We start from the raw sequence: 7,689 nt of genomic DNA on the forward strand, positions 1-7,689 counted from the left end.
GGACAGCGGTTCGGTGTGGTCCTTGGTCGGCAGTTGCATCCTCCCGGATCTCGTCCACAGGAGCATCGACTGTTGTCTATGGGCGGCACGTAGGAGCAGGGTGGCATGGCTTCATTTTCCCGTGTCCATGCGCGTGATGGTGGAGCGGTGAGCGGTTTTCGGAGGTTCAGCGTCTGGGCGCCTCGATCTCGAAGGTGGCGGTGGGGTTTCCTGTTGAACTTGATTCGAGCGGCGGAGGATGGCGGAAGCTGGTGGTGTTCCTCCTTTATACGAGATTTGGTGAGCGACGATGCGGGCCTCCTCAGTCCCTCTGTTCAACTCGGTTCCTCCCAATTGTGTGCTCGGTGGTGCTGGTTGGCTGGCAGTGACTTCTATCGGAACCCCGGTTGCCTAGAATATAGTGGAGGTGGGTTGCACAAATCTGGGAGAAAACCAAGCATTGAGCTTGTTAGTGCCAGCGGGAATGACGTCCACGAATGCCGGCTTCCTCCTTTGAGGTGTCGTCGTCGATATGTCGCACATACTGACCTCATGTCTTATGACTCCTGGTGAAAACCTTAGATCGGGCCATGCGGATTGGGTGGTGGTATTGTCCTCTACATCACTACCCCCTTGGAGGCGTCATCTGTGGAGTCCTTGATGCCTTTTATCGAGGAGTGTCATGTTGTTGGGGGAGCTTGGATAGTGGTGTTGCCGGCGTAGGAATTGATTGGGGCATGTGTTGGGTTGGAGGTGGAGTGGCGTCATATATACCGCGTCGACAACGACGGGTCTCGGCAGCATGGTGCAGAGGAGTCGCAGTGATGGATGCGACTTCATGGAGAGCGCGGGCGGTGGCACGGTATGGCGTCATGGTTGCGTTGACATCAGTAAGGCCTGGCAAGTCCAATGCATGGATCGCTCCTAACATTGGGATGACGGAAAATGGCAGCAACGGATTCTGAAGTGTACGCATGCGGTGCGCGATAAGGATCTGCTAGACCGGTTGATGATCTCGACTCGCCGTGGGACGGCTTGGTGAGGCCGCCGGATTATATGATGTGTGTTGATGCGTGGCCAGTTCACATCATCAATTAGCTATTAGGGGTAGCGACATAGATCATTAGGAAGATGGCTTTCAGTTCATTTATGTATTTATTTTTGTCAATCTTTGTTGAATAATATAATAAAGATGATTGTGTGCATTGCTCGATCAAGATTGTCTGAAATTCTGGATGTACACTATTCGATTTATATAAGATGGTCAACCTATTCTTTTGTTTTTTGTGTGCGAGGGTTTTCTGTTGGAAGGAACTATCGGGGCTAGGTGATCGACCATGTTTTTTTTCTAACATGGTGATCGACCATATTAAAAAATGTGTGTATATTCTGCATTGATCTGAATTCTTTTTCCGCCGTCTAGAAAAATGAACATGTAAACGTTAATCATCACATACGCACGAACATGCATGTGTCGGCAGGTTGATCAACCGCAGAACACGCGTAGTTGGGTTTATCTTTTTTTTTCTTTGTCTATAGTCAAATATGTACCTCAATAAGTCCCGAACGTTCAGAATTTAAGCATGTCATTCCAAACATTTTTTGATGGCAACTTTAATTGCTGCGAGGTGGCAACTTTAGTTGTTAACACATGGCAATTTTGTTCCATTTCGGTTTTTTTATCAAAAACTGCCATGTTTGTCAAATCACCTTAACTAAAGTTGTCATGAAAAAAGTTCGGGATGACATGCTTAAAAATCGAACGTTCGGGATTTATCTATTCCGTTAAATATTTGTCAAGTACCCCCCTCCCCCCCATTTAAATATATGAAGGGCAATATGAACCTTTCAAATATCACAGGCCGACCGACTGGGCTGGCCCATTTCCACCTGGCGCACACACCCTCACCTTCATGGGCTCGGCCCACTTACTTTTTTCTCGTTCTTTTAAATTTCAAAAAAAAGGGGACTCGAACTACCTCCGTGTTGGTTTAGTTTAAACGTGGAACTAACCAACTCATCCAGCTTACTAGTTGTGTCCACTGCCTTCCATATTTCCTTTTTGTGTTGTCAGTGTATAATGATAGGAAAAAAAAAGCAACGCATTCACAGCCTGTTATTTTTTTACTGTTTGGCCGGGCTTTTCCAGGTTTTTTCGTTTCTTTTTCTTTATTTTTTCATTTATTTTCCTAATTCACACATTTTGTGAACGTTTTGCAATTTTCATGAACTTTTCCAGATTCGTGAACTTATCTTAAATCCATGAACTTTTTTCTGAATTCAAGAAGATATTTCAAATCCATGACCTTTTTTCGCGAATTCGTGATATTTGAGCCACGACCTATTTTTAGAATGCATGAACATTTAGCTCGTGAATATTATTTTTTCTCAAATTCATGAACTTTTATCAAATTAGGTGAACTTTTCCAAATGTCGTGAACATTTTTCAATTCTCATGAACTATTTTCCAAATTCGTGAAACATTTTTAAATTCATGAATTTATTAGCCGTGAACTTTCTAGAAATGCATGCACTTTTAGTTCGTGACCTTTTTTCAAATTATTGAACTTTTCTCAAATTTTGTGAACTCTTTTCAAATGTCGTGAACTTTTTTCTGAATCCTTGAACTTTTTCCAACCGGCGAACTTTTTTCAAATTCATAAATATGTTAGCCGTGAACTTTTTTCAAATGCATGAATTTTAGCTCGTGAACTTTTTTCAGATTTGCAAAAAAATCAAATTACATGAACTTTTTTACAAATTGCTGAACTTTTTCATATGTCATGAAATTTAGCAAGTTTTATGAAAAAAATCCCAAATTCATGAATTTTTTTTCCAAATTGTGAATTTTTTTAGGCCTTGAACTTGTTCCAAAGTGTTCGGGTAGGCAAGAAGGGTCCGTTTGAGACCATGTTTTTTTAGGCATCCGTCACATGACCCAAATTTTGTTCCATGAGCTTATATGGCCAATTCAACACACCATACCAAGTATTTTGAATTTTCGACAGATTTTGCATTTTTTTTAGTTTTCTCAGTGAAAGGGCCAATAAATGGTCGGACGCGTCACCACATACGAGCAGTGTCGGATGTTATTCAAACCTGGCATGATGTAGAGAAGTGCGCAAGACTAGACCAGACGAGTGCATCCGTGAGCATGTAGTTTTTCGTAATTTGAATGCTTCTGTTTTTCCTAATTTGAATGCCTCACATGATTTTGTTATGCACTAATCATTTCTTGAAATTTGTCAACAATTTTGAAATTTCAAATTATGTATGAAAATTTTACAAGTTTGAACAGCTTTCCAAAATTGGTAACAAATTCCCAACAATTGACGAAAATTTTGAGCACGAATTGGAAACAACTTGCTATTTTCAAAAATTATCAATTTTTTTGGAAACAAAACAATACTTAAATTTGTGAACAAAATATTCAAAAACATGAACATATTTGAAATTCCAGAATGTTGTTTAAATTTTGAATTTTTTTGAAAAGAAACATTTTAGGGTATTCTAAACATTTTCAAATTTTTGAACAAGTTTCAAAAATTATAATAAGTTCAAAAATGAAAAGTATTGGATTAACGAAAAAAAGAAAGAAAGAAAAACTAGAAAAACAAACTGCTTAGGCGGGCGACGACAGCGATCCAATCGGGCGCCCGTTGGGGGATAACTCTATTTGAGGTCAAACAGTTGTTGTTTCGCAGAGACCCAACCAATACGACTAAACATGGGCCAGCAAATTTACTGGTTTGGGAACGTTTAAGAAGATTCATGAATCGTTTTTTTGTTTCTTTTTTCTGTTCCAAAACCGCGACGTTCAAAAAAATACAACATATTTATTTATTTATTCGTATTTTTCCAAAAAATTCGAAAAATCAGAAAATGACCGAATATTCAAATAGTTCAGACATTCAAAAAAAATTGTGTTTTCAGAAGAAAAAAAGTAGAATTAAAAAATCTCATTTTTTAAATTTGTTCAGAGTTTAAAAATGTGTTCCCCATTTCGGTAAATTTGTTTGCATTTTCAAAATTTTGTTTACAATTATGAAAAATGTTCGCATTTAAAGAAAATCATGTCCAAATTTCAAAAAAAATGTACTAATATGCCGCTTGTCATAGTTCCTAAAACTCTACGTTGTTAATTAGTCATGGTAGCTGGCTCATTTTGTGATTGTGGGATGTCTTGTGTTCTATTCCCACCGCATGCAATTTATTTCAAGATTTTCCACCTTTTCACTACAAAACCACTATAGAAATCGTTCGCTGTTGGCCGGCCCAGTTTACTGCTCGCGGCTGTGTACGGTCGGGGCAACATATTTTTTTAAATGACCATCCTACCCTGTCTTAAGAAGGGGTATGATCATATCCGGTCCGTCAATGTGTATAGGGGGTTGTATCGAACAAGAAGTGTTATCTGCCATCGTCCCATCGACATTTTTTTTAAAAGAGGTTGATCCCGCGCTCTACGTCATCATAATACACAAAACCATATTGTCCACCTCAAGGCTCTTTTAGGTATGTAGTTAATCCGCTCAGGGATTGTAGCTCCATCAAAAAGGTGAGTTCGTCGATAGTATAACAGAATTTACCATAGACGTTCATATCGACCAGAACGCTAACCTTCAAATGGTACATCCATTTGCAACTCTCCTTCTGGTGGCACTGCATCATATATCCACTTGATCACCTCTGGTGTACTATGCATAAGCGCATGCGACGTGTTCTGTATTTGATGATCCATGCGCTATTTAGCCAGACCATGTCCAACCAGCATTACAAAGCGCAAGTGTGTCGTAGGAGCCGCTTGTCAGTTGTACCATTGTAGCGTGTTCCAACTCGGTCACCACTTGTCGATTATCTCATATGTTTGGTGACTCGGAAGGGTTTCCCCTCCACTATAAGCATGGAGTTTTGGGGGATTTCTTCTTTTCTTTCTCATCATGGTTTAAGGGGCACTTTTAGCTCACGAAATTCTGAAGATATGTGAATCAAAATAACACATCATTTAACCATGTCCTCTTGAACCACAATAATATGGGATTATACAAAAATATGTGATTTGCATTTAAATTTTCTTACACCACATGATAAAGCTAAACACAGTTTTTTTTACATTAAAATGTAAACAAAGTTATCGTAGCGAATGTCAGAGTGAGTGGGAATTTTCCTCCAAACAGAGTGCAAAATGAATACGCACAGAAAATTGTAAGGATGTTAATTCTATAAATCAGATGAACCAATATACAAAATCCAAAAGATCCAAATTCTATATATCCTGTGAAATTCCTACGAATCGAGGAGCCCTATTTTTTGTTCTTTGCTTTGAGGTTCTTAAGAACACGGAACAAGAAATTGGAGCAATAAGTTCGAGCTAGAACACGAAATATTCATCATTTAGTTCAAAAACTAGATCAAATGGTCAATGCTAAAGGTTTTCCTTTTGTCCCAGTTTCATAGGCAAAACACAGAATTTTACATTACACTTGAAATCCAGTGCAAGAAGAATGAGACAAATCTCATTGGTAGCGCAATAAAATACTAATAAGAGTTTTTATTAAGAACATTGTGGTTTTCATATTCCCGTGACTTAGACACTCAAGTTTATAAAATTCATGTGTTTTCTAGTTATCTGTTTTTATGCACATCTATTTCTATTTCCTATTTCTACCCATTTAGAATCATGCAAATCCATATGATGCTTAGATTTAGATATCATGGCATGTTGGCACATGTAATAAAAAAATGTGAATTGTAGATATAAAATTGTTCAGCCGAATCTAAGAAAATGTATAAACTTTTCTAAAGACTAGGTGGATGTCACAATTGTTACACAAACAAAGAAACAAACACAAAATTATGAGGTCCAGCAGAAAGAAAGAAAATATTTGTTTCGGATCATATGCAAAGTAGGACATTTGGATAAATGCATGAATGAGAATATTATAAGGTACTCTTTGGTTTATGTGATTCTAAAAATGCATGAATGAGAATATTATAAGATATAGATTATGTGGCATGTGGAGTCCTACAAGAACTGAGAACACATGAGTATGTATCGGAAGTAGTTTAGCTTCTCCATAGAAAAACACATGAACTTTCATGAATAATTAAATGCATCTCATAGTTGCCATGCAAAAAAAAAACATCAGGTCGGAATCAATATAATTTTTTATTTGAAATTACCTGGAAAATAGACGATAGAAAAACTATATGTTTTAATCCTACAACGAAAACTATTGTATACTAAAAGTCTTACAAATAGTTTCTCCAACAAAATATGGCTTTTCTCTAAACCGGGTAGACGCCATTTGTATCGGTTTATGATTTAAAATGTTCCGCAACAGTTTAACCCAACCATGGCCCAGTCAAAGTATGTCTCCTGAAGGAATCCTCCTTTTGGGCCGCGAAAGCTATATCTTGCTTCACGCGAGATGGAACAAGCTCTCGCTGAAGCGTTCACATTAACAGGTCGACTCGTTATAGGACACATAAAAGAGAGAAAATAGGAAAAAAGGTAGACACCAGGGACCGATCCCAGGTCTCCTGGAGTTTGCGCACGGCTCCTAGCAACTAAGCTACTATTATGTACGTGGTAAGAGAGCCAGTTTTCTCCACTTGATCTTTTGGTTCTTTTCTTCTTCTTTATTTTTTCACAGGTTTTTGTTGTTTCTTTTGTCTCATTTTATTGGGTTTCTCTTTTATTTTATTTTGTTCTTCAATTTCCTTTGTTTCTTTCTGGTTTTTCACTATTTTTACATCAGTTTTCTTTGTTTTTTAACAGTTTTCATTGGCCTTTTTCCTTTTTTCTATGGTTTTCTTTATTTCCTTAGCGTTTCTCATCGAGTTCTTTCTCTCGGTTCTCATTGTTTTTCTATTCGTATTTTTGGTATATATCTAATAATTGTTTAACATATTTCAAATACAATATCAACATTGTTTAATACCTGGTAAACATTTTTCAACACACATTTAAAAAAATAAAATTCTTGATCAATTACAAGATTCCCATATTTATAGATGGTCAACACTTTGTATTTAGACATTTAATATTATCAAATATTCTATTAACATTTTTAAAACAAGTTTAACATTTTTTGAATAAAATACGACACTAACATTTTTGCATACGAGATCAACATTCTTTCTATGCACATTTAGCATTTTTCAAATGCTTGACTAAAAAATTTCAAATACTTGTTCAGCATTTTTGGAATACAATACAAGATTAATATTTTTTTCATGCAAGGTCAACATTTTTTATATACACATTTAGCATTTTTCAATTGTTTGCTTGAAATTTTTTAAATACATGTATAACATTTTACTTAGTACTCCCTCCGTCAGGAAATACTTGTCATCAAAATAAATAAAAAGGGATGTATCTAGATGTATTTTAGTTCTAGATACATCCTTTTTGTTTATTTTGATGACAAGTATTTTAGGACGGAGTGAGTACAATAAAGGACTAACTTTTTTTGTGTACATGGTCAACATTTTTTAATACACATTTTAACTTATTTCAAATACTTCATTAACATGTTTTGAATACTTGTTTAACACTATTTTTCAAATACTTGATTCACATTTTTTAAATACATGATCAACTTTTTTTGCATAGATTGAATATGTTTTATAAAAAAAATTGTATACATGGTCAACATTTTTTCTATACTCACTTAACATTTTGGAAATATATTATTATAAAATTTA

Source organism: Triticum dicoccoides, chromosome 3B (genome assembly GCF_002162155.2).
Source record: "Triticum dicoccoides isolate Atlit2015 ecotype Zavitan chromosome 3B, WEW_v2.0, whole genome shotgun sequence".
NCBI lineage: Eukaryota > Viridiplantae > Streptophyta > Magnoliopsida > Poales > Poaceae > Triticum > Triticum dicoccoides.